Consider the following 27,113-nt stretch of genomic DNA (forward strand, 5'->3'; position numbering starts at 1 on the left):
CTCCAACATTCGAATTATAGGGGTACCAGAAGAAGAAGAGAAAAAGAAAGGGACTGAGAAAATTTTTGAAGAGATTATAGTTGAAAACTTCCCTAATATGGGAAAGGAAATAGTTAATCAAGTCCTGGAAGCACAGAGAGTCCCATACAGGATAAACCCAAGGAGGAACACGCCAAGACACATATTAATCAAACTGTCAAAAATTAAATATAAGGAAAACATATTAAAGGCAGCAAGGGAAAAAAAACAAATAACACACAAGGGAATCCCCATAAGGTTAACATCTGACCTATCAGCAGAAACTCTGCAAGCCAGAAGGGAGTGGCAGGATATACTTAAAGTGATGAAGGAGAAAAACCTACAACCAAGATTACTCTACCCAGCAAGGATCTCATTCAGATTTGATGGAGAAATTAAAACCTTTACAGACAAGCAAAAGCTGAGAGAGTTCAGCACCACCAAACCAGCTTTACAACAAATGCTAAAGGAACTTCTCTAGGCAAGAAACAGAAGAGAAGGAAAACACCTACAATAACAAACCCAATACATTTAAGAAAATGGGAATAGGAACATACATATCGATAATTACCTTGAATGTAAATGGATTAAATGCTCCCACCAAAAGACACAGGCTGGCTGAATGGATACAAAAACAAGACCCATATATATGCTGTCTACAAGAGACCCACTTCAGACCTAGAGACACATACAGATTGAAAGTGAGGGGATGGAAAAAGATATTCCATGCAAATGGAAATCAAAAGAAAGCTGGAGTAGCAATTCTCATATCAGACAAAATAGACTTTAAAATAAAGACTATTACAAGAGACAAAGAAGGACACTATATAATGATCAAGGGATCGATCCAAGAGGAAGGTATAACAATTGTAAATATTTATGCACCCAACATAGGAGCACCTCAATACATAAGGCAAATACTAACAGCCATAAAAGGGGAAATTGACAGCAACACAATCATAGTAGGGGACTTTAACACCCCACTTTCACCAATGGACAGATCATCCAAAATGAAAATAAATAAGGAAACACAAGCTTTAAATGATACATTAAACAATATGGACTTAATTGATATTTATAGGACATTCCACCCAAAAACAACAGAATACACATTTTTCTCAAGTGCTCATGGAACATTCTCCAGGATAGATCATATCTTGGGTCACAAATCAAGCCTTGGTAAGTTTAAGAAAATTGAAATTGTATCAAGTATCTTTTCCGACCACAACGCTATGAGACTAGATATCAATTACAGGAAAAGATCTGTAAAAAATACAAACACATGGAGGCTACACAATACATTACTTAATAACGAAGTGATTACTGAAGAAATCAAAGGGGAAATCAAAAAATACCTAGAAACAAATGACAACGGAGACACGACGACCCAAAACCTATGGGACGCAGCAAAAGCAGTGCTAAGAGGGAAGTTTATAGCAATACAAGCCTACCTCAAGAAACAGGAAACATCTCAAATAAACAACCTAACCTTGCACCTAAAGCAATTAGAGAAAGAAGAACAAAAAAACCCCAAAGCCAGCAGAAGGAAAGAAATTATAAAGATCAGGTCAGAAATAAATGAAAAAGAAATGAAGGAAACAATAGCAAAAATCAATGAAACTAAAAGCTGGTTCTTTGAGAAGATAAACAAAATTGATAAACCATTAGCCAGACTCATCAAGAGAAAAAGGGAGAAGACCCAGATCAATAGAATTAGAAATGAAAAAGGAGAAGTAACCACTGACACTGCAGAAATACAAAAGATCATGAGAGATTACTACAAGCAACTCTATGCCAATAAAATGGACAACCTGGAAGAAATGGACAGATTCTTAGAAATGCACAAACTGCCAAGACTGAACCAGGAAGAAATAGAAAATATGAACAGACCAATCACAAGCACTGAAATTGAAACTGTGATTAAAAACCTTCCAACAAACAAAAGCCCAGGACCAGATGGCTTCACAGGTGAATTCTATCAAACATTTAGAGAAGAGCTAACACCTATCCTTCTCAAACTCTTCCAAAATATTGCAGAGGGAGGAACACTCCCCAACTCATTCTACGAGGCCACCATCACCCTGATACCAAAACCAGACAAAGATGTCACAAAGAAAGAAAACTACAGGCCAATATCACTGATGAACATAGATGCAAAAATCCTCAACAAAATACTAGCAAACAGAATCCAACAGCACATTAAAAGGATCATACACCATGATCAAGTGGGGTTTATCCCAGGAATGCAAGGATTCTTCAATATACGCAAATCAATCAGTGTGATACACCATATTAACAAATTGAAGGAGAAAAACCATATGATCATCTCAATAGATGCAGAGAAAGCTTTTGACAAAATTCAACACCCATTTATGATAAAAGCCCTGCAGAAAGTAGGCATAGAGGGAACTTTCCTCAACATAATAAAGGCCATATATGACAAACCCACAGCCAACATTGTCCTCAATGGTGAAAAACTGAAACCATTTCCACTAAGATCAGGAACAAGACAAGGTTGCCCACTCTCACCACTATTATTCAACATAGTTCTGGAAGTCCTAGCCACAGCAATCAGAGAAGACAAAGAAATAAAAGGAATCCAAATCGGAAAAGAAGAAGTAAAGCTGTCACTATTTGCAGATGACATGATACTATACATAGAGAATCCTAAAGATGCTACCAGAAAACTCCTAGAGCTAATCAATGAATTTGGTAAAGTAGCAGGATACAAAATTAATGCACAGAAATCTCTTGCATTTCTATACACTAATGACGAAAAATCTGAAAGTGAAATTAAGAAAACACTCCCATTTACCATTGCAACAAAAAGAATAAAATATCTAGGAATAAACCTACCTAAGGAGACAAAAGACCTGTATGCAGAAAATTATAAGACACTGATGAAAGAAATTAAAGATGATACAAATAGATGGAGAGATATACCATGTTCCTGGATTGGAAGAATCAACATTGTGAAAATGACTCTACTTCCCAAAGCAATCTACAGATTCAATGCAATCCCTATCAAACTACCACTGGCATTTTTCACAGAACTAGAACAAAAAATTTCACAATTTGTATGGAAACACAAAAGACCCCGAATAGCCAAAGCCATCTTGAGAACGAAAAATGGAGCTGGGGGAATCAGGCTCCCTGACTTCAGACTATATTACAAAGCTTCAGTAATCAAGACAGTTTGGTACTGGCACAAAAACAGAAATATAGATCAATGGAACAGGATAGAAAGCCCAGAGATAAACCCACACACATATGGTCAACTTATCTTTGATAAAGGAGGCAAGCATATACAGTGGAGAAAAGACAGCCTCTTCAATAAGTGGTGCTGGGAAAATTGGACAGGAACATGTAAAAGTATGAAATTAGAACACTCCTGACACCATGCTCAAAAATAAACTCAAAATGGATTAAAGACCTAAGTGTAAGGGCAGACACTATCAAACTCTTAGAGGAAAACATAGGCAGAACACTCTATGACATACATCACAGCAAGATTCTTTTTGACCCAGCTCCCAGAGAAATGGAAATAAGAACACAAATAAACAAATGGGACCTAATGAAACTTAAAAGCTTTTGCACAGCAAAGGAAACCATAAACAAGACCCAAAGACAACCCTCAGAATGGGAGAAAATATTTGCAAATGAAGCAACTGACAAAGGATTAATCTCCAAGATTTACAAGCAGCTCATGCAGCTCAATAACAAAAAAACGAACAACCCAATCCAAAAATGGGCAGAAGATCTAAATAGACATTTCTCCAAAGAAGATATACAGATGGCCTACAGACACATGAAAGAATGCTCAACATCATTAATCATTAGAGAAATGCAAATCAAAACTACAATGAGATATCATCTCACACCGGTCAGAATGGCCATCATCCAAAAATCTAGAAACAATAAATGCTGGAGAGGGTGTGGAGGAAAGGGAACACTCTTGCACTGCTGGTGGGAATGTAAATTGATACAGCCACTATGGAGAACAGTATGGAGGTTCCTTAAAAAACTACAAATAGAACTACCATATGACCCAGCAATCCCACTACTGGGCATATACCCTGAGAAAACCATAGGTCAAAAAGAGTCATGTACCAAAATGTTCATTGCAGCTCTATTTACAATAGCCAGGACATGGAAGCAACCTAAATGTCCATCGACAGATGAATGGATGAAGAAGATGTGGCACATATATACAATGGAATATTACTCAGCCATAAAAAGAAATGAAATGGAGGTATTTGTAATGAGGTGGATGGAGTTAGAGTCTGTCATACAGAGTGAAGTAAGTCAGAAAGAGAAAAACAAATACAGTATGCTAACACATATATACGGAATCTAAGGGAAAAAAAAAAAAAAAGGCCATGAAGAACCTAGTGGCAAGACGGGAATAAAGACACAGACCTACTAGAGAATGGACTTGAGGATATGGGGAGGGGGTGGGGTGAGATGTGACAGGGTAAGAGAGTGTCATGGACATATATACACTACCAAATGTAAAATAGATAACTAGTGGGAAGCAGCCGCACAGCACAGGGAGATCAGCTCGGTGCTTTGTGACCACCTAGAGGGGTGGGATGGGGAGGGTGGGAGGGAGGGAGATGCAAGAGGGGAGAGAAATGGGAACATATTTTATATGTATAACTGATTCACTTTGTTATAAAGCAGAAGCTAACACACTATTGTAAGGCAATTAAAGTTCAATAAAGATGTTAAAAAAAAAAAAAAAAAGAAATAACAACCCTTAATGTACATAAATATAATAACCACAACTCAAAATATATAAAGCAAAATTGATAGAACTGAAAGAAGTAAACAAATCCACTATTATAGTTGGAGACTCCACTGCTTTTCTGTCAGTAATTGATAGATCAAGCAGGAAGAAAATTAGTAAGGATATAAATGGCATTAACAGAATTATCAATTAATGTGATCTAAATGATGTCTGTAAAATACTTCATTAAATAAGAGCATAATACAATAATATTAAGTTCCCTTGCAAGATTTACCATGACAGACCACATTCTGGGCCTTAACACCTTGACACGTTTAAAATAATAAAATTCATACAAAGTATGCTCATAGATCACAATAGAATTAGACTAGAAATCAATAGCAATAAGATAACTGGAAGATCCTCAAATATTTGAAAATTAATAATACACTTCTAAATAGCCCATGGGTCAAAGAAGATATTTCAAGGGAAATTTTTAAATATTTTGAAAATACAACTTATTAAAGTTGGTGGGATGCAGAGAAAGCAGTGTTTAGAGGGAAGTTTATAGTATTAAATGAATATATTACAAAGAGAAGGCTATAAAATAAACAACCTTACCATTCTTCTTAGGAAGCTAGAGGAAAAAAGAGAAATTTAAGCTTAAATCAAGCAGAAGTAGAATATAATAATTTGCACAGAAATCAACAAAGAAATGAGAGAATATCAACAAAACCACTAACTAGTGTTTTAAAAGATCAGTAAAACTGATAAAACTAAAAAATGAAGGGAGACAAAAATTTCCAATATCCTAAATGAAAGAGGGGTCATCACTACTAATCCTATGGAAATTAAGAGGATAATAAAGGAATAGTAGGAACACCTCTATGCCCACAAATTTGATAACCCACAATTTGACACAGGAGAAGCAGATAACATAAATATCCCTGTGTCTATTAAAGAAATTGAATCAATAATTAATAACTTTCCAAAAAGGAATGTTTCAGGTCCAGATGCTTTCAGCTGTGTATCCTACCAAACATTTAACAAAAGAAATATATCAATTCTCCACAATCTCTTCCAGAAAATAGAAGCTGAAGGACAATTTCCTAACTTATTCTACGAGAGTACCTTACAATATCAAAAGCAGATAAAGACATTACCAGAAAGGAAAACTATATACCAATATCTCTCATGACCATAGATGTAACATTCCTCAACAAAATATTACTAAATTGAATCCAACATCATATTAAAAAGAATTATACACCATGAATAAGGTTTACATATGTAAGGCTGGAAGTTCAGCATTTGAAAATCAATTAATGTAATTTACCATGTACAGAAGCCAAAGAAGAATATCATATTATTATATCAAGTGACAATGAAAACTAATTTGATAAAATCTAACACCGTTTCATGATAAAAAGCAAAACAATACCTCAGCAAACTAGAAAAAAGAAAAACTTTCTCATCTTGATAAAGAACATGTAAAAAAAATTATAGATGATATCATATTTAATGGTGAGAGGCTGGATGTTTTCCCCCAAAGATCAAGAACAAGGTCAGTATTTTCTCTCTGACCACTCCTGTTAAACATCTTATTGAAAGTAATAGCTAGTGTGCAAAGATAAGAAAAAAAAAAAAAGTGCAGATTGGAAAGGAAGAAATGGAACTCTTTATTCATTGTCTATCTAGAAATATCAAAGTATGCACCAAAAACTCCTGGAGCTAATAAGTACAACAAGCCTGAAGGATACAAAGATAATATATAAAAGTCAATTGCTTTCTTGTATACCAGCATTGATAATTATAATTTGAAATGAAATTTTAAAAATACCACATAATAACACCAAAAAAATGAAATACTAAGGTGTAAATCTAACAAAGTATGTACAGGAGTTGAATATGGAAAACTACAGAATACTGACGAAAGAAATCAAAGATGATTCAAATAAATAATTCCAATGGATTGGAAGACAATGTTGTTAATATCAATTTTTCCCAATTTTATCTATAATCTCAATACAATTCCAATCAAAATCCCAGCAAGCTATGTTGTAGATAATAACACACTGATTTTAAAGTTTACATGGAAACCAAAAGACACAGTGCTGCAGAAAACAGGAGTCATACTACCTGATTTCAAGGCCAGTATAGAATGTTCAAGATACTGGCAAAAGAATTAATGCATAGATCAATGCACTAGAATAGAGAGCTCTGAAATAGACTTAAACAAATATATTCAACTGATTTTCAAAAAAGTGTAAAATCAATTCAAGAATATTGAAATTTCCTTGAAAATTAGAAAAAGGAAAATCTTTTCAACATACAGTATTGGAGCAAATGGACATCCATTTGTAAAAACTGAACCTAGACACAGATCTTACACCTTTCAAAAAAATTAACTTAAAATAGATTATAGACCTAAGTATAAAATCAAAACTATGAAACTTCTAGGAGATCTTGGGTTTGATTGATGAGGTTTTAGATACAATACCAAAAACATGGTTCATGAAAGAAAAAACTGATAAACTGGACTTTATTAAAATGATAAATTCCTGTGCTCTGATTATTTGCTTTCTTGTTGTAGACTTTTAAGAGTTCTTTATATATTTGGATACAGGTCCTTTATCAGATATGTATTTTGCAAGTATTTTCTCCAAGTCTTTGTTTTGTCTCTTCATTCTCTTCACAGTGTCATCATGAAATTAGGGATTTTTTTCTCTCTCCTTATTTTCCTTTTCATTGCTCTACACTCAAATTTAGAAAAGTGTTTGGCACATAGTAGAACTCAACATACTTACTATATATGTGAATGAATAATTTAGGAGTTAAACTAATATAGAGGCTTAGATCCACTATTGATATGGGGGGTTCAATTGGTCTCCACCCATTTCCTGTAGCTGCTATAGATTTTCCAAGCATCAGGCATATGTTTTAAGTCAGCATTTGGAGAGGCAGGTGACTTGATTGCTGAAGGCATAGGAATAGACTCATGCCATTTAAATATTACAATGCTTGTCCCTAGGGGATTGGTGAGAGCTAGGATAAATTTGGAGGCAAAGATAGGAGAGAATCGGTGTTAGGTGGTGCTGCATAGTAGGTCACAAGGGGTAAATGTTTAAACTCATTATATAACTGACAAATTGTTTACTTTGCATTTTAGACATTGAATGGCATGCTATTTTGTGGCATTATTGAAGAGACTTACCCAGATCTCAGTGTATGATTTAGAAGCTGCTATTTTCTGAAAATGATGTGGGAGTTCAGAAACAGGCTGACACAGATAAAGTTATATGCGAAGATTCGGGGGAAATGAGGGGGTGGCTGGACTGATAAATACAAAGATTTAGTCTACTTAAAACTCTATCTCGGAGGGAAGAGAGATATGGGAACATATGTATATGTATAACTGATTCACTTTGTTATAAAGCAGAAACTAACACACCATTGTAAAGCAATTATACTCCAGTAAAGATGTTAAAAAAAAAAAAAAACTCTATCCCAACGCTGTGGACAGAATCCTGGGCAGAGCATCTTTACGTCCTTTACATTTGCACTTGATATATAATAGCTTATTACAAAAATACAGGTCTGAAAGAGTAAGGTTGCTAAGGTTAATCCAGAAGGGTTTAATTTGGGGAATTTATAATGCCTGTTAGAATAGTTTGCAGTGGTATTTTGGCTTTATAAATAAAGCATTCTACCATGAATGGGATGTAAGCTATACATGGAACTTACAACTCAGTATATCACTAGATCATTTAGGTAGTGGTTTAAAAGATTTATTATCAGTGTGTAATTATTTTAGAGATTGCCTATATAGCTAAGTAATATAAGCCATATATATTCCTCCACAGTGGAAGCAAAAAAAAAAAAAAAAAGATCAAATTGGAATGCATGTGGGTCAGCTGCCATAAATATGTTAGCAAATATGTTAACTATAATCACATCTTATAGAATGCAGTTAAGGCTTAGGTTTGCATTTCAAAAAAATATATATATCCCTGTATTCTTTATAGAGAAGATAGAGTAGTAGAAATACAAATGGATGATGCAGGGAGACCAGTCAGGAGGTTATTGCAATTGTCCAGGTGCTTATATGAAGTTGGAGTTAATAAGTATGAATACAATTAGATGGCTTTGAGATAATCAAAAAGTAGAACTGATTAGACTTCGTACTGGTTACCTTAAGCATGGAGTGGAGAGGGGAAGATGTTATGGATGTCAGGCTTCTGATTTAAGCAATTGAATCAATGGTGGTATCTTTCACTAAGAAAGGGAGCTGATAAGGACAGGGTTATGTGTATGTATAAGATTATAAATTCAGTTTTGAATTTGAGATTGAGATATTTGTGAAACATTTCATTAGAACTAGTAAATATGCAGATGGATATAAAGGTTTGCAATTCTAAAGTATTGTCTAGATTGAAGATACAAATTTGAAAGTCATCCTGTTTATAGGTACAAATTGGAGTCAGGTCAGGGCAGTCAATGTGATCTATAAAAAATGATTAGAAAATGACCTAAGATCTGTTACCTAGGACTGGGGTCAATATTTTTTTTCTGTGACTGGCCATCTATATAGTAAATATTTCAGGCTGTGCAGGGTCTATGATCTCTGTCAAAACTACACACTTTGCCATTGTTGTGCAAAACTGGCTATAGACAATACATAAATGAATGAGCGTGGCTGTGATTTGATAAAACTTTATTCACAAAATCAGGAAGCAAGCTGGATTGACTCATGGGCCATAGTGTGCAGACCTATGAACTAGGGTCCTGAATCTAAATATAATGTAAGTGAAAATGAATTGGCAAAGTAGAAAAAGAAATAGGAGGTAGAAAAAAAAATCAGTTGAGGTGTGTGTTGCAACCTCAATTCTAAAATAAAGAAAAACATTATGAATTTTTAAAAAAACCATTGGATTTAGCCACATGGTAGTCATTGATCACGTTGTTAAAATTTATTTTAATGGGGAGTGAAGAAATGCAATGGGTTGAATAAAGAATAGAAAAGGGAAAAATGGACACTATAAATACATATAAATCTTTTATAAAAATTAGATGTGAAGAGGACAGAGATAAAATATACCTGGAAAGGGAAGAGTTTTCTGAAAGTGGATGTAAAGTGGTTATAAAATGGACAAACACCTCATTTATATCAAGATTCTATATAGTCCCATGCTTGTACTCCCTACTTTAAGCTCCCTACTTCATTTTGCACTCACTAATTTAAACGAGAGGCTTTGGAACTTGGTGATCTAGCATCTGCAGGTTATAATATCAAGGTTCAATAAAACTCCTTTCCCAAGCCTTCATTAGGGAGTTAAGGCCATTTTATGAATACACTTCTTTAGAACGTGTGTGTGAGGAATTGTTTCAGTGAATTATACTCTACCAGTGACAGTGCTGTATAACAAAATAGAAGTAAATGAATTTAATGAAATCTAAAAATTCTATGGTATTTTTAGTAAATAAACGAGTTGTAAACTGGAGCCCCTTGAGATTCAGAAAACCCGTTGTAAACTGGTTTTCAGTAAACCAGTTGTAAACTGGAGCCCCTTGAGATTCAGAAATCTATTTAAACTTGTTTTGTAATCTTCAAGGATCTTAAGGTCACCTTGTAATTTCAGGAAAATTGTCTATAGTTAACATGCCTATGTTGTCCACTGTCACCGTGCTGCTCTCTCCTAGCCTGTGGAAATAAGCAGCTTCTTCACTGTTTTCCATAAAAGATTCCTTGAACCAATAATTTTATGATTGTAATAGTTCTCTGGAAATAATAACCTCCCACTATCTCCTTTTATTTTGCCTTAATATACTTCCTTTTTCTCTTCATAGATCCCTGACTCTGGCTTTAACAAGCTTACTTTTCCAATGGTCTCGAGACAAAAATGCTTTTTGAGAACTTTTCTAACAAATGTGGGTTTGTTCTCCCTAATAGAGAGGTTGTAAGAGTATAACAATTTTGTAACTCATTATATTTGCGTACATTCTGCTCTAGAAAGGATCCGGCACTGGATTTACCACAGGGCTTCTCACAGCCAGATTTTGACTTTATTTAAAAGGAAGTCCAAATTTCTTCTTAAATTGATCTCTATCAATTAAAAATGGACTTTAAATAAAGGCTTAAATGCAAACCTGCAAAAGATTTTGGTGGTTAAATTTTTAGAATCACTGTTTTACTTCCTTCTAATGTAAAACTCAGGATCTATAAGTGCTTATATGCCATCGCAGGCCAGGAGAGGGCAGCAGAAAGCTGGAATTTATGGGAAAAGTGAAGACTTGAAGGACCTGGGAAACCACCTAGAATTTGGGAGAACACATGTTGAGGAAAGTGGATGAGAGTTTGTAACTCCAACTAAGAAGCAGGCCTGTTGGTCCATTCTACTAGGTACTTAAAAAGACCTTGTGGAGGTTGGAGGAGTTGATTCGAAACCATATGTCAAAATAGGGAACAAGTCAACTGGAAAACATTCCCGAGAAACACAGATTTTAAGCTATGCATAAGCCCCAAATAAAGAAGAGAGACACCAAATAAAGAAAAGAGATACCAAATAAAGAAGGAAGATGATCACACTTATAATACTTTGTAACATCTCTTGAGAGAATGTGTTTATGGAGGTTGTCAGTACTGATATATTTTCCCAGTCACAACAATTCAGTTGAAGTTGCTGGTGTTTAAGTTGTCTTTTATTAGAAGGAAAAGATGTCCCCCTCAACTCCGACTCACCGTAAACTGTCCACCAGTAATTAAATGTTTCAGATGTTCTTGGCAAAGGATAATGACCAGCCAAGTTTGCTTCAGCATCTTTTTTGTTATGACTTATACTGTCATATTTTTATTTTCATATTTAATATTAGATGTATCCTATAGACACATTAGATACATATTACTTGTTATCCTATTATTTTATATAATACTTAATTTCTTTAAACTAATAAAATGTAGTTTAACCCAGTGTATTGCCAAATACAAAAACACAACAGTAAATAGCTGTGTGCATTCAGAGATTTGAACTACCTGTAAATAAATATCTTTTCATTATAAACACGACATAGGAAAATAGCCATCTCAGGCTATGACTAGTATTTGTTATATAGTGATAACATATGGTCAAAAGATAACATCTACTTTTAGAAATGGTTTAAGAAGGAAAGAGCATTGTTTTTGACAAAAAAGACTTTTTTTAAATAGAGTAGCTGACAATAAACACTTAATTGGAAATATTTAAAATTGTTATAAATATTCTGCTATAAGGGTAATTAGGAAAAACACAAGCTAATTATATTATTTTTCTCAGAGAGCATTAATTGATTCAATTGATTCTTAGGTTGAAGGAAGGTTATTTAATGAAATATTATGTATGATCTCAGAAAAAAATAGTTTATAAGAAAAAAGTAAGTACAGAGTTGACATAGTATATAATGCAAATACAAGATAGTCTAGAGATATAAAAGACTATGCCATAAAAGTGAAACAGTCGAGATACTTCTACAAAAAGGCAAAAAAGGGGGGAATGCTTCAAAAGAAAAAAAGGGAAAGAAACTTTTATTTAATGAGAAAAATGGAGAATTTAGAAGAAAGTATGAAGGTATAAGTAAACCGTATGAAGTGAATAGTCAAAATACCTACCAAAACCATTCTACAATCCCAGGATACATATACAGAACCAAGGACTTGGGGTAAGGAGAGATTACAAGAAAGAAAACTACAGGCCAATATATCTGTTGAACATAGATATAAAAATCTTCAACAAAATATTAGCAAGTAAAATTCAGTAATGTATAAAAAGAATTATACACCATGACCAAGTGGGATTTTCCGCAGGTATGTAAGGCTGGTTCAACATTCAAAAATCAATTAATGTAACCCATCACATGATAATATCAATAAATACAGAGAAGGCATTTGACAATATCCAATACCCATTCATGGTAGAAAAAAAACCCTTCTTTTGACATTTCTTGCAAGGCAGGTCTACTGGCCACAGAGTCGCTCAATTTTTGTTTGTCTGAGAAAGTCTTTATTTCTCCTTCAGTTTTGAAGGATAATTTCTCGGGTACAGAATTCTAAACTGGTGGGTTTTTCTCTAAAAAGTATTAATTTGTTAATATTTGTAAATAATAATTTAAACATATTACTCTACTTTCTTTTGCTTGCATGGTTTCTGAGGATAAGTCAGATGTAATTCTCATCTTTGCTCCTCTATAAGTATTTTTTTCCCTGTAGCTTCTTTCAGGACTTTTTATTTATCTTTGATTTTCTGTAATTTGAAAATGATATACCTAGGTATAGTTTTTTTGTTTTTTGTTTTTTGCATTTATCCTGCTTGGTATTCTCTGATCTTTCTAGATCATTAGTTTTGGGAAAGTCTCAATCATTATTCTTCTGTTTCTTTCTCTCTTTTTTCTTCTTCTGGTATTCTCATTACACATATGTTACACCTTTTGTAGCTTTCCCACAGTTCTGGTATATTCTGTTATATTTGTTCAGTCTTTTTCTCTTTGCTTTTAAGTTTTGAAGTTTTCTATTGGTATATGCTTAAGCTCAGAGATTTTTCCTCAGCATGTCCAGTCTACTAATGGGCCCATCAAAGGCATTCTTTATTTCTTTTACTTAAAAAAAAAATTGTGTAGCATTTGTTTTTAATTCTTTCTTAGGATTTCCATCTCTCTATGTACATTACCCATCTTGCATGCTGTCTACTTTATCCATTAGAAGCCTTAGCATAATAGATATAGTTGTGTTAAATTTCCTGTCTGATAATTCCATCATATCTGCCATGTCTAATACTGATGCTTGCTCTCTCTCTTCAAACTGTGTTTTTGCCTTTTGGTGTGCCTTGTAATTTTTTCTTTGATGACTGGATATGATGTCTGAGTAAAACAGACTGCTGTAAATAGGTTTTTAGCAATGTGGTGGCGAATGTAGTGTGTGGGGAGGGGAAGAATTCTATAGTCCTATGATTAGGTCTCAGTCTTCTAGTGAGCTTATGCCTCTGGACTGTGAACTTCACAAGTGTTTCTCAGTTTTGTTTTTCTCTTCCCTTAGGTGGGACAGGATGTTTAGGGTAGTGTGCAGTTAGGTATTTCCCGTCTCTCACATGGAGGGCTAATGTGGGCTGCAGTTGAGTATCTCCCTTCCCCCACGTCATTTAGGAGCTGAGAATACCCCAGAATGATAGGCTCTGGTTGACTAGTTTCCCCCTGAGAACAGCCCTTGTTATGTAGAGCAGAGTGCTTTGACTTATTTCATAATCATTCCTTTTCCCCTCCCCATGCTGGAAGGAGGCGAAGATTTTTCTCTAATATTTACCATGAGAACTTGTTCTAGCTCCTATAGGTAAAACTCAAAAAAGCATGGGAGCACGTCTATGACTGGGTCCCCCAGAGTTTTTAACTTGTCCACACCTAGCCTTTGACAATTGACAATTTGACAATTCATCAAATACAGTTTAAGTTTACCTACCCCAGCACTAGTTCCCACAGAGGTTTCTGCTTTGGTAAGTTGTTCTCTGTATCTGCCTATCTGTCTCTCCAATTCTGTGGGCAGTGGTTTTCCCTGTGACCTAATTTCTCTTAGGAATTTAAGAGGATTTGTTGATTTTTCAGTTTGTTGAGCTTTTTATGTGTTGTTAGGACAGAGTGGCAAATTTCAAGTTCCTTACATGTAGATTTGGAAACCAGAAGTCTCAGTATACTCTGCAGTGACTTACCCTACTTAGTGCTTCAGGCTGATGTAGAGGACTATATTTTTATAATCCTTGAGTTTCAGCCTTCTAAGCCTTTATTCCTCCAGTCTCTCCCACATCTGTGCAAACTCAAATTCCTATAATAAAGCTCTTTGACTGTGGTAACTTTAGTTGGCCCTGTCTTACTGCTCAGGATCAATAACAGTGCCATGCCACACCATAGCAGAGTATTAGTCAAAAGGAAAAATCATTAGTACTGATCCTGCCTTTATTCAGAATTTTAATTTTTTTGTCATGGATTAAAAAAAATCAATTTGATTTCTTTAAATATTGCTTTAAAATAGTCTTTATTTCAATTACTGAGCATTTTGGTGACCTCTTTAATTTTGCTCCCGAGGAGAGTCCCTCCCTTGTCTCACCTTGGTCCCTGCCCTGGCATATGTATCATGTGAAGGTGTATCAGCGTTCACTACTTCTTGCTTACCTTGTACATCAGAATAAATGATATCAATGAAATGTATCAGAATGGTGTACAAAATTCCTTCAGAGTAAATTATGACAAAGCTAGACATGAATTTATATAGCTCTGAGGAAACGTAATAAATATATATATTGATGCATATTGTTATCTTTGTCGGGCGAAAGCAAACCTATTCTGGTTGTCTTTACTAACAGATCATATTTGTGTGTGTGTGTGTGTGTGTGTGTGTGTGTGTGTGTGTGTGTTTGCTTGATTAATAGCTGCATACCAGGTATCAGGGCTAATTTGATTTGCTCCAGTAAAGAAATTGTACCTGGCAAAGGAACTGCAAATAGAGTCAAAACATGATTAACTTTATAGTAATCCACTGTCATTCTGCAATATCCAACTGTCTTCTTCACAGTCAAACATGCAAGTTAAGTGGGGCTGTGGTAGGACTCACCCTCGTTTTCTCCTTTAAGTCTTGGATGGTGACACACAACTTTGCCAATTTTCTAGGGGGTTAGTTTTGGTTTGGGTTCACTACTTTTATAGGGGAAGCAGTTATAGTGACATTTCCACTGGCAAATTCTACCGTAAGAGCTCTTTTCCATAAGCCAGCGAACCAGCAAGGGGATTCTTCTAGTTATTAAATAGGTATATAGCAACTGTGCATTCTAGAACTGAGAAAATAACCACAGATGTATTTGGAATCTCACTAAGCCTACTACGAGCTGAACCTAAGCCAAAACTTCATTAATAAACTGAACCCACTAGTGCCTACTTGAATGGCAAACCAAAATAACATTTTGGTTTCTGAGGAATTAATGTCAGTTCAGAGTCTAGTAATTTCTGAAAAGTCTGGGAATTTCCCTTTTCTTAATGCACAGTCATCCTGCTGTGACTGCATTTGTGGTGATTCAGGTTCTCAGTTTGCAGAAACACAACAAAGCAAAATGCTATAAGCAGATAGGGTAGGGGATCCCCAGAGAAAGAGAACCAGGCATGGCTCTCTTGATATAAGATAAGCCATTTTAGGCCTAAATCATTCTGTGATGTAAGCCTGGCCACAATGCTTGTGCTTGAACAGGGCTCAGTGATTAATGATCTTAAGGAACAAACAAAGTCAGGAACAAAGGAAAAGCAATCAAGAAACCAACAATAGTTCAGCAATAAAACAGAGTCCTAATTCCTCCTCAAGGGATATGCATAACAATCTGATATATACTTTTAAGTTCTGCAGGAACTAAGGCCCCACCCAGGTAGAGAATCATGCTGAGTCCCAGACTGGTCAGAACTAAAGGAATAATGATGTTGACCTTTTCTGACCCTCCTGACTTCAATCAACTAAACCTTGGACTCTGTCGACCTGTGCCCCAATTCTATGCTGAATTCTACTTTACTCAAGCCCTTTCATGAATATGCATACACTGCCCAAGCCCCTTCATAAATATGCATGTACCCTTAGCATAAAACTTCCCCAATTTTGCTGTTCAGGGAATGATCTGCTTTGGGAATGATCTTCGGTGTTCTCCTTACTTGCTGTAAGTAGTTCATCCTTCCTTCTTCCACGCTTTGACTTGGTTGTGTCATTTGGCTCAATACCCACCAAGAGGCAAATCGAGTTTTTGGGTAACAATGCCTCTATAAAGGTTTTGTTTGTTTGTTTGTTTTTGTCATTTACACTTCAAGTAAAATGTTATTAGACTGCACATCTATTTCAACCCAAGAAACATCAACCATTGTGAATGCTGTTCCCACCCTCCTGCTCATTATAGTCCCCACAACCATCCTGTCTGACTTGCTTTCACGCATGGGCCAAAACTTGCAGGACTTCCACCTGGTTTCACCAGGGGCTCTTCACATGAAAAGTTCTCAACTCTAATCCTTGTCTTAGTCTGATGGGACTGAAAAACTCACTGCTTTGCTTTCCAGAGGCTACTTAGTTAACTTCACACCTCTACTTTTCAGCAAATGTTGAGGGGAAAACAGGTTTAGTGATGGCTCAGCTCTCATTCCTCACTTCTCACTAGGCTAAATTCTTATTTCTCTCTTTGTTGCTTCTTAAATCTTTATATCCCCCAGAGTGAACTAAAAACTCTATTCTGCCTCTGCTTCCCAACAGTGAGCTCTGCCCAGGCAAAATCCAGATTGTCCAACTCTTGCCTAGTGGCCAGAATCAGAAAATACCCAAAGGGGAAAAAGCTGCTCCCCTGAGGGGAATCTCATTTCCTCTATCCCAGGTTGATTCATTAGCTCTCCAAAGCCTATAAAGACATACATTTGTATATTTACCCATTTAGTTGCTCTCAAAAGGAGCATTGATGTACCACAAACTACTCCATCATACCTGGGAGCAAAAGTTATACTTATTATTTAAAACAAGTGAAATAGTTGTTATTGGTTGATTAAATTTTAACTGGAGTATTTTTAGATTAGCAACTCTTATGCCACAAATTTCTTCCTCTATTGCTTTATGAAAAAGTGATCTTACAGATGAAAATTAGGGCATCCATATTTTGTAGTTGGATGCTTAAAGATTTTGTTTTTAATCTTTGTAATTCACAAGATTTTAGGTTTTTTTTTTTTTCCCCCTAGCAATCACTAATACCCTCTCAATACACATATTCAGATCTCTTGCTTTGGATATTTTAGAAGCCTTTACTTTTGCTTCTCTATCATTTTTATTTCTGGTCTCTTGTATTTAGGCAAAATTGTTAAATTTTGAATTTCTATTATGTATCTCCTATATCTTCTCCTTAAAAAAATTTTTTTTTTCATTTTTCTATTCCTTCACTTTGAATTTTGAGAAGAATTTCTCAACTTTTCTTCTATGCCAGTAATATACTTTACTAAAAGGTGAATTCTGCAGTTAGGATTTAATTTTCTTAAACCATTTTTTAATTTGAAATACTTATTTGTCATATATATTCATATTTAAATCTCAGCTTATCTTTTGCTGTGGCTTTGATTATCTTTCTTGAATCCCGTGTCTCCATGTTAAGAATTTCAAAGAGTTATTGAAAAGTTGTTCTTTTAGTTAACTGTTTTATCTCAGTTAAGATCTTCCTTTGAGACATTAGGAAACATTTCAACTTCCATGCCCTTTAGTGAGTTTTTAACAATAAAATCTTAGATTTTTCTTTTACTTAATTATTCTGTGATGAAAAGAGATTTATCTAGACCAGGAATTTGCCAGTAGGTGATTTGCCTTGCTTATTTTCCATTTTTAACTTAGATAAATATCTTTATTAAAACTAAAATTAAAGTATCAAGTGATATTTCAAAGTTCTATCCATGCCCTATACCTAGCAGGCATTCATCTAGTATAGCTTTACTGAAAGGAGTTGAAATGGGCTATTCCTTAACCTTCACTCCTGATTCTAGGACACTAAACTGTAAGGACATTAAAAAAAAAAAAAATGAGAGCTATTAGCATGAATGCTGCAAAGGCTCTTCCTGTTTTTATTCTATACTGAGTGCTTAATTTATGTGAACTAAAAATTCCAGATAAAGATTTGCTAGCAGTAATAATTCCCTTTCTCTTCAGCTACCACCCCCCCCAAACCAGGCATTCCCTGCCCCCCACATTTGGTGTTCAGTTGTTTTCCAGGAATATCAATCTACAAATGTCTATAGAAAGTGTAATATTGACAGACCACCTCAAAAACCATCCTTATACAAGATGCAACATTCTTAGGTTTATGGTCTAGTTTTGTGGTTGTTATATGACTGGTTCTCTGAGCAAAAGTTCAAGCAACAGAGAAAGGAGTAAAATCTCTTGCATTACTTTTATCAGGAAGATTGCATTTTAGATTGACTAGTATACCAGCAATTAGATTGTAATTTTTCATTGTGTTCCATTGTTCTTGATGTTATTATGGCTTCCTCCAGCTATAAGGTGACTACCAGTATATATATATATATATATATATATATATATATATATATATATATATATATATATATACATACACACACACACACATATATATATATAGTTTCTTCTGTCTTTAATACTATTTTAATTGGAACTTGACACAGGAAATGCTAGATATCATTTTAAACAAGAAGATATTTCTATAATTTTAATAGGATTGTAAAAATTGTGTATAAATTTTTAATCTTAATATTTTACTCTTAGAAAGGCCATTTTAGAATTTTATATAGAAGAACCATTTGTGAAATTGAATGTCTTACTTTTATTCAGTTCTAGGCTCATCACAAGGGAAATAAAAACATCCCCTTCTAATATTAGGTATTTACTTTACTTGCTAATTAAATGTCTTCCAGCATTAGAATAAACTCCTTGAGTAAACACCCTTTTTGGTTCAGCATTGTAATTTCAATGTCTAAAACAGTGTTTGACATCTATCATCCACAAAAATAAATTTGTTTAATGAATTATATTCTTCCTTTCCTCTTTTAGGTCCATAAATCTGAGACCATTGAATGGAGAGTTGCCATTTAATAATAAAACCATAAATTTCATTAGTATAATTGGGCAATAAGGAGACCTCTTTTATATGTCTAAGTTCATTGAGGAAACTAAATTGATTTTTTTTTTCCTAAGGAAGAATAGGCCAAGTATATTGAGATTTGGAAGGAGGGAGAGTGTCCTGTTTACTCACAGTTTCCTTGGATTCTAAGAGGACTTAGGATAGAGGTGGTAGACAGGGATATGGGTGAGACAGTGATTGTGGGTTCCATCCTTAGTTAATACAGATTCCTATTCCTTTTGGGAGCTTCGCTCAAGGTCCTGAGAATCAAGTTTTATAAAGAGGGAAAGGGGCCACCAGTGGAGATGCCCATCTCTTGGGATCATGTGGGCACAGGGAAGGAGCAACAGTAGCTTCACTCACCAAAGATTAAGGATTAGAGCCTCTCCTTTGTTCTTGGTTGATATGTTTTGTGATTTTTATATCATCAAACCAAAGAAGAAAACACTTTAGCTCCTTTAGCATTTCCCCAACTGTTTGACAATTAGAGCTTTATGCTTTTTTATTATTTACTTTTATGAAATTGAGCATCTTTGTGCATTAGACTTTGGAGAGGTGGTTATATATATTTTCTTAGGCTTGTTTTTCAGAATTGAAATTACTGGGTCAAAGGAACAAATGGTTTTAAGGCTCTTAATTTATAGTGCCAAATGATTTCCTCCAAAGTTGTTCAATTTTCTTCCTTTAAAAAAAAAAATCTTTCAAAGCTTACTTTTCTTTTTTTCCTTCCAGTTTTATTGAGATATATTTGACATACAACACTGTATAAGTTTAAGGTGTACAGCATTATGATTTGATTTAGATACATCATGAAATGATTACCACAGTAAGTTTAAGTTAACATCCATCATTTCACATAGATACACAATTAAAGAAATAGAAAAAATTTTTACTTGTGATGAAAACTCTTGGGATTTACTCTCTTAACAACCTCCGTATGTAACATACTGCAGCGTAAATTATATTTATCATGTTTTATATTACATCCTGAGTACTTATTTATTTATAACTGGAAGGTTGCACCTTTTGACGGCCTTCATCAAGTTCTCCCTCCCCCTGCTCCCATCTCTGGTAACCACAAATCTAATTTCTTTTTCTGTGAGTTTGTTTGTTTTGGAAGTATAATTGACCTACAACACTACGTTAGTTCCTATTATAAAACATAGTGATTCGGTATTTCTGTACATTTCAAAATATCACCAGGTTAAGTCTAGATACGATATATCACCATACAAAGATATTATAGTTATTGACTATATTCCCCACCCTGTACATTTTATACCCATGACTAATTTATTTTGCAACTGGAAGTTTGTACCTCTTAGTCTCCTCCACCTATTTCTTTCCTCTCCCTATCACCTGCCCCTCTGGCAAACACCTGTTTGTTCTCTGTATCTATAACTTTGTTTTTGTTTTGTTATGTTTGTTCATTTGTTTTGTTTTCTAGATTCCACATATAAGTGAAATCATACAATATTTTCTCTAATTTCATTTAGTGTAATACCCTCTTGGTCTATCCATGTTATTGCAAATGGCAAAATTTCATTCTTTTTATGGCTGAGTGATATTTCTTTGTGTGTGTGTGTGTGTGTGTGTGTGTGTGTGTGTGTGTGTGTATGTGTGTGTATACACATACCACATTTTCTCTATCCATTCATTTGTTGTTGGACACTTAGGTTCCTTCTATATCTTGGCTATTGCATAAATGCTGCAATGAACATTGGGGTGCATATATCTTTTCTAATTAGTGTTTTTGTTTTCTTTGGATAAACACTCAGAAGTGGAATTGCTGGACCATATGGTAGTTCTATTTTTAATTTTTTGAGCAACCTCCGTACTATTTTCCATAGTGGCTGCACCAATTTACATTCCTACCAACAGTACACGGGGGTTCCCTTTTCTCCATATCCTCGCCAATACTTGTTATTTGTTGTCTTTTTGATAAGGTGTGAGGTGATATCTTGTGGTTTTGATTTGCATTTTCCTGATGGTTAGTGATGTTGAGCATCTTTTTGTGTGCCTATTGGCCATCTGTATGTCTTCTTTGCAAACAGGTCTATTTAGTTCCTCTGCCCATTTTTTAATTGGGTTGCTTATTTGATGTAAAGTTGTATGAGTTCTTTGTGTATTTTGGATATTAACCCCTTATTGGATATATTTTTTGCAAATATCTTCCTCCATTCAGTAGGTGGCATTTTCATTTTGTTGATAGTTGCCTTTGCTGTGCAAAAGCTTTTTAGTTTGATGTTATCCCACTTGTTTATTTTTGTTTTTGTTTCCCTTGCTTGAGGAGACATATCCAAAAAATATTACTAAGACCAGTGTCAAAGAGTGTACTGCCTGTATTTTTTTTCTAGAAGTTCTAGGGTTTCAAGTCTTACATTTAAGTCTTTATTCCATTTTTAATTTATTTTTGTGCATGGCATGAGAGAGTAGTCTAGTTTGATTCTTTAACATGTAGCTGTCCTGTTTTCCCAACACCCTTTATTGAAGAGGCTGTCTTTTCCCCATAAAATTTTTCAGTTTTCACCACCATAAACTGTATATAACACACATTTAAACACAATTTATCTTTCACAATTAAAATGTCAAACTCTGTTGATAATATTTCTAAATACTATTTTTTTATTATTTGCTTAAAAGTAAGGTTGGCAAATTTTCTATATAAACCATTGTTAGGAATGTCAGACATTTTACTGCTAAATTTGATCTTGGTTTTAATAGGAGAGAAAAATACATTAATATATTAAGCAAACATGCTGCAATTTTGAAGTTTATAAAAAGCTTTTTTAAAAGCTGTTGATTGCTGTATTCAAGTAAAGAATAGCCATTTTATTTTATTAAGGGAAAAAAAACTGTATCCATCCTTGTTTCACATTAAGGAGGATAAGTATAAAGTGTCTTGGAAGTTTTAGATAATCTATACATTTAAAAGCTGTGCTACCATCTTTAATAATTTAAATATTGTTTTAAATTTTCTCAGATATGTTTTCTAAGTTAGAATATGCTAACTCATAGGATTAGCAGATCAAGTCTTCTCTACTAGTATTTTGTAATGATTTCTATGTTAAATTTCCTTATTTATGAAAACAGGGATAATAAAATAATGCAATGGATGTATTGCACATACACATATACATGTATGCATATGTAGATAACCATTTGTGTGTGTGCAAAAATTAAATATGTAAGATATGAGAGGTGATTAAAGAATCATGAGATAGGCAACAATTCTAGATTTTATAGCTGATTTAGCAGTGTTTTTCTGATTTGCCATGTTACAATAAGTTTCTAAAGGTTTCTAAAAATAATTATTTCTAAATATATGATTTCACTGACTATATTCTCATTAAATGTTTAAAAGAGCATTCTATTGTGTGTTATTTTGACTCAATGGACATAATGCTGTAGCTATAGAGTATTTGATTCTGTAACAAGTGAACATAAAGTTATGTTTCTCTCTTGCTTTCTCAAATGAGTGTTTGCAGCATAAACACACACTGTGACATAGTCTACATGTGGTTATGGATCATTACTCGTTGACATTTCTATGTAACATAAACTTTAAAAAATCACCTTGAAACAAAAGCCAAGCTGTGAGACACCAGATGGGAACTGGATTTTTAAATATATACTGCAATTTCTTTTCAGATTTGGCTTATAGTTTTATTTCATAAAACTTTTCAGAAAAATGTTCAGATATTTAAATTTTGACAGGACAGTCAGAGACAGAGAGTTAACAAGTTTAAATGCTTTGGTTATAAAATTGCAATGCACATATCTTATTAAATGATCTTTATTGAGCACTGATATTACATAAAATTAATTTTCTCCTGCAACTTTTTGTTGGCTACCTTAGTTACCAATAGTCATAGTGTTGCAGACTATTGAATAGTCTTGTATCCATTATTTTAAATGATTTTTGATCCAACTATCCTCTATCAAAATTTAAAATGTCATGCATCATAACAATCTCTATTTTGTTAGGAATTTGATTAAAATTGTGTTCTTTACTTTTGATCTTTTATATGATGCCATAGCCTTGAATTTGTCATTTTATGACATAAAGTGTGAGCTAAAACCATTCCATTTGCATATTTCAGATCATAGAGTATAAAGTCTGAGATTGGAACTTTGAATATGAATCTTATTGAGAGGTAGATACTACTGACTACATTCACCCATGCCCCTGCTGATTGATTCAATAGAATTGAACTCATGCCTCCTAAAGCTGATCGTATTTTGACCATGTTAGCATCATTCCATTTTGCAATAGGCAATAATTACTGTTCCCCTTCTCTTCCTTAACCTGGTTTCATGCATAAACTGTATAGAAACAAATCATTTTATTCTAAATGTAGCCATAGTTATGAGAACCGGTTGAAAGAAAAAATGTAATTATAATAACTTCTTAGTATTTAACACAATCAATTCATGAAAAATAATCTTCCTATAAATTCAGAGTCATTGGGGATATGAAAAGCAGATGATTAAAATGATCTGAAAGTATCTCTTAGCCATCTGGGAGTGTGCAGATTGGTAGAACTTACACTGACATAGTGATGAAAGAAACTCATTAAAGATATTTTGATTTGAAAAAGAGAGGGCAGAGGCTAGTTCTGGATGGATTAAGGAAAGAAGAAAATGAGGGAGAATGGGGGAATGTGCATGCAGACTAATCACTTGGACTAAGAACTAGGTGAAGATCTAAGTTTAAGAACACTCTTTTAGATTTTGGCTGCTTATAATTTTAAGAATGGCATAGAAAATAGAGGCATAGAAAATCTATTCTTGGTAGAAAGATCCTATAATTTTTAAACATGGCATTGAGCTTATACCATAGCTTCACTAAATTTATCCCCCAGAAACAGTAGCTAGGCTAAGAGGAATCACTTTAAAAACAAATCAAGATAATGATTCTGGCCCTGCTATTTCATTGACCCCCTAATGGTCATCAGAACTGAAAAAACTCCCAGTGTAACTCTAGTTGATAAATAAGACATTTGATGCCCAACATATGGTCAGAACCAAGATTGTGAAGTGGTGAGTTAGGATTTATGACTAGGGGTTTAAAAAAATCACTTATGGTGAAAACCCAATCAGAAAAATGATTAAAAGTGATATGATTGAGATTTGGAGTCCAAAAGAGCTGGATTCAAATTGTTTTCCAGTGTTATTAGCTGCATGACCTTATTTAAACTACGTACTTTCTGAAACTGAGTGTTCTCACAGAAAATGAGCACTAGAATACACAACTCACAGGTTTATGAGGGTTAAATGAGAAAAGGCATCCAAAGAATCCAGCATAGTGACTGGCACATAGCAGACACAGTATATTTTGTTATTATTATTGTCATGATTATTACTAATATAATAATTATGATGATGTCTAGCTATAGGTGACAGTTTTCAAATCTTGAAACATAAAGGGGTCATGGTTTCAGAGTCAAGCAAGAACAATACACAGAAACCCAACCTATCAACCTGTGTCAGGAAATGCAGCTGTAGAAAGTAAACAATAGTGAAGATTGAAGTCTGACACTAAGTGAAGCATAGCAAAACCATGGTCCTGAAAAAGATAGGGCATCAGGTATTCTTAGCCTGACTTGGGGATGCTGAGGATAGAGTTGGAGGAGGTAAAGTAAAATCTAGACAAAGGCTTTTTTGAACTAAGTGTAATTCAGGAGTAAGAACAAAATGAGCAAAGAAAAAAGTGTCTATGTTGAAATTAAAATAGAATCAGGAATATGCTGATACAGTACCCAAGTATGATCTAAGACTTTTTAAGAGCTCCTTGACTAGGGACATGACTGACTAAAACCCTAATGCCTGCCGTAGTTAAACACTAACTTTTGACAATTTTGGAAATTGCATAAATGTTACTATAGGGAGTTGTATAGATCACTATATTGTGCGTCAGAATTTTGGAAGAGTTTTATGATAGGTTTACTCGTCTCTCCTGGAAATTTCTGGTACTGGCTTTATCCTACTCCAAAAAGTGATCTTGTGTTTTGAAATGGCTTGCCTACTACCTTACTGACTTTTTAAGAAAAGTTTTTGCTAGTAGAAGCAAGGTCCATGTAGATTGGTTTATCTTTCAGTCTCTCTAGGAATTTTTGAAGAAGTGTCAAGAGATAATAATTCCTAATATAAAAATTTGGGTTTAATTTTGAATTCTTAAAATTCCAAATTACACAACTGAGATAAGAGATGAACTGCTGTTTTAAATAAATTTAAATGTTGGGGCTTTAGGTTTAGAAGAAGGAATTTCATGGAATAAATAAGGATTGGGAGATTATTAACTACATCTATAAATAAATACAAAAGTGAAATCACAGAAGGAGGTGAGAAAATAGAGGTCAGAGACCATGATTGTAAGAACATTTTGGGTATATTAAGTTTTGTCAATTTCTCCTGTTTATTATATAGCTATTCCTGGTTTATTTCCTTGTAATAATAACTGGCAAAATGATTAACATGTAAGGATTCATATGTTTGTGTTCAGTTATACCAAAGAAAAGATGAGGTAGAAAGATATCCTATTTTGTATCCAATTTAAAAAAAAAAAAATCTATAAGGATTTGAGTAAGCATTGGTAGCTATATAGAGGAAAATCAGCCCAAATATTTCATGCATATGATAGAAAAAAGAGACTAATAAGACAAAAATTGATTTCAAGAAAATTACTAAGGATCTCATTTTTAAATCTTTCCTTATTCCAAACAAGAACAGATAAACTGAAAATTTATGATATAGTAGAATAATAATATCACTACTTGGAAAGATGGTACCCTGGGCTGACATGAAATGTTCAATAATATCTAACATTATAAAACAGAAATAAAACTGATCATGGCTTCAGAGTTAAGCTGGCGACAATACACAAAAGTCCAATCTACTAGTCAGCCTATATAAGGAAATGTGGCTGTAGCTACAAAGTAAACAAAAAGACAAAAAAAAATCCTTACATGCCCCAAAAAGGAGGGAATTTGATGTGAGTGCGTTGCATAAACAAACACAATGTGGCTAAGGATGGTGTGGGGAGAAAATTAGGATATAAGGTCTTAGAATATGGAACTAGAGTTTAAATACCCAACAGTTAAGTACAAGATATGGCTTTGTGCCTACACAAAGTGGGGCTAGAATTAGAAGCTTTTATAAATCAAGAACTTTCAAAGACTACGAAACTTATGAAAAGAAAAAAAATTTTAAATCTTTACTCACGAGAGAGCCCTTCAAGATGGTGGAGGAGTAAGATGTGGAGATCACCTTCCTCCCCACAAATAGATCAGAAATACATCTACATGTGGAACAACTCCTACAGAACACCTACTGAATGCTGGCAGGAGACCTCAGACTTCCCAAAAGCCATGTGGTTGACATGGTCTTGGTGCTTCAGCTGGATGTCAGGCCTGAGCCTTGGAGGTGGGAGAGCTGAGTTCAGGACATTGGTCAACCAGAGACCTCCTGGCTCCATGTAATATCAAATGTCGAAAGCTTTCCCAGAGATTTCCACATCAACGCTAAGACCCAGCTCCACTCAATAACCAGCAAGCTACAGTGCTGGACACCCTATGCCAAACAACTAGCAAGACAGGAACATAACCCCACCCATAAGCAGAGAGGCTGCCTAAAATCATAATAAGGTCACAGACACCCCAAAACACACCACCAGATGCACTCCTGCGCACCAGAAAGACAACATC

The sequence above is a fragment of the Balaenoptera acutorostrata genome, chromosome 3, assembly GCF_949987535.1.
Source record: "Balaenoptera acutorostrata chromosome 3, mBalAcu1.1, whole genome shotgun sequence".
Classification (NCBI taxonomy): Eukaryota; Metazoa; Chordata; class Mammalia; order Artiodactyla; family Balaenopteridae; genus Balaenoptera; species Balaenoptera acutorostrata.